The sequence below is a fragment of the Psammomys obesus genome, unplaced genomic scaffold, assembly GCF_907164565.1.
Source record: "Psammomys obesus unplaced genomic scaffold, mPsaObe1.curated_primary_1811, whole genome shotgun sequence".
NCBI classification, from domain to species: domain Eukaryota; kingdom Metazoa; phylum Chordata; class Mammalia; order Rodentia; family Muridae; genus Psammomys; species Psammomys obesus.
The window spans coordinates 1,135,360-1,137,702 of record NW_026593931.1 but is presented as its reverse complement, the minus strand read 5'-3'; the positions used below and the strand labels follow the sequence as shown (position 1 = coordinate 1,137,702).

General features: G+C 41.3%; 1 pseudogene; it reads left to right on the top strand.

The window, feature by feature from the left end:
• Positions 1–278: 278 nt before the first annotated feature.
• LOC129684377 (vomeronasal type-1 receptor 54-like) lies at positions 279–1,206 on the top strand (annotated as a pseudogene).
• The last annotated feature ends 1,137 nt before the right edge of the window (positions 1,207–2,343 follow it).

Below are 2,343 nucleotides of genomic sequence, written 5' to 3'. Positions count from 1 at the left end.
TACTTCCACTGCACATGACAATTTTCAATATGGAGAAAGCTTATATAGGGATGGGGCACGTAAGTATCAAAGAATGGAGAAATTGAACATGGCTTCTGGGCAAGTTGAGGTGGAGGCAATATTAGATGGAATAAGGCTGAACTGTGAAACATCAACACATCTTCCTCAGATTAGCAGAGCTGCCATTGTCTGCAGCTGATGAGAAGGGCTAGATATGTGAGAAGGAATCTTCTTGCTGTTCTCACCTACAGTTCCTACCTGCTTCTTTCAGCCTTAAAATGAACTAAATCAATGAAGTGTTCCATAAAATTAAGATAAGAAACATTCTTTATTTTGAAGCTGGAATTGGGCTCTCAGGCAACATCATCCTTCTTCTCTTCCAGGTCCTCAAGTTCATTCGTGGACAGAGGCCCAGACTCACTGATCCACCCATCAGTCTCTTGGCCCTAATCCACGTACTGATGCTGCTAGTCATGAGTTTAGTAGTTACAGACATTTTTATGCCAGGGAAGACATGGAGTGACTCCACATGCAAATTTGTAATGTTCTTGTACAGGTCTTTTAGGAGCCTCTCTCTTTGTGCCACTAGCCTGCTCAGCATCCTCCAGGCCATCACCCTCAGTTCCAGAAGTTCCTGTCTAGCAAAGTTCAAAAATAAATCTCCATATCATCTCCTAGGTTGCTTTCTTTTCCTAAGTATCTTTTATTCATCCATTAGCAGACCCCTTATAACATACATAATGGCAACAACTAATCTGACCTCTCCTGGTTTTACATACATCACTCAGTCTTGCTGTCTTGTGCCCGACATACATTTTATATACTATTTACTCTCAGAGATGTCATCTTTGTAGGTCTCATAGCCATCTCCAGCGCATACATGGTGACTTTCCTATACAGACATAAGAAACAGTCCCAGTTTCTCCACAGCACCAACCATTCCCTTAAATCATCCCCAGAACACAGAGCCACACGGACCATCCTGTGCCTCATGCGCTTCTTTGTGGTGATGTACACCTTGGACAGCGTCATCTCCTACTTTAGATATTCAAGTAGTGATCTTATATTGTATTTTATTGTGATTCTTATATGTCATAACTATGCCACAGTCAGTCCTTTTTGGTCCTCAGCACTGAAAAACATGTAATTCACATTTTGAAATGTTATGGGAAGACAGTAGACATATGACTGTTCAAGGATGGATAAGTTCTTTTAAGATGAGCTGGTGCACTGGCATCAGAACTATGTACTGTGCTTATGTGAGCTTCAAGTCAAAGAAAAAAGACAGTTATTCTTTCTGTTGCTGTTAAACCTATATATTATGATATATGTGGATGCCAGACATAGAAAAAAGAGCCACATGGCAGGTTCCTAAGTGTTTTATACTCTCCTGTGTGTGTTGAAGAGATACGTGGATAGTGGATCTCACTTGTCATGGCCTGGATTACCCATAATACTTAAAAATATCTCACAGCTTGTGATAGGTCTCAATCATTCAATTTCCTCAACTCTCTCCATTTTCCCAAATTAGGTATGTAAGCATTATTATATTCACCTTATAACCAGAAAACACACAAATACACAGAGAAACAGACAGAGAGATAATGTAGAGTCTATGTATAAAAAGCAGTCCTGATGATGGATAAACAGAGTTCAGCCTCTCTACACTGGACTGTTACTTGGCTTTAAAAGAGAAGGGGATTCTGCACATGGTTCCACACAGATGGGCATGAAGTCACCATGTTGACTGTCATGAGAGTCTAGGCAGAACGAATTCTGTGTGGACTACTTGGAACAGGAAGAGCTTGAAAACTTTGAGGAGTGGAAAAAAAGCAGAGTCTCATCCTCCACTCAGGAGGGAAGGCCATGGGCATCTTGCTGGTTGGAGGCAGATGGTAAAATGTAAACAACACCAAGCAGTATGCTGAAGATGGGAAATGCTTGTGTTGTGTGTGTTTTATTGTAATAAAAGTGTGCTCGGTTGAGCAAATGTCCTTGTTGAATTCTTGAGTTATTTTGGATATATGCCTATTTTGGATATAGCTGGATCTTGGTGTAACACTATTCCTAATTGTCTCAGAAAGCACCAGATATATTTCCAAAGTGGCTGTACATGTTTACATTGCTAGTGGGAAACCAGCATGGGAAGAGGGTTCCCCTTTCTCCACATCCTCTCCAGCATGTGTTGTCACTTGAGGGTTTTTTTTAATTTATTAATTTTTATTAATTACAGTTTATTTACTTTGTATCCCCCCATAAGCCCCTCCCTCCTCCTCTCCTGGTCCCACCCCCCTCCCCCTTCTTCATGCATGCCCCTCCCCAAGTCCACTGATAGGGGAGGTC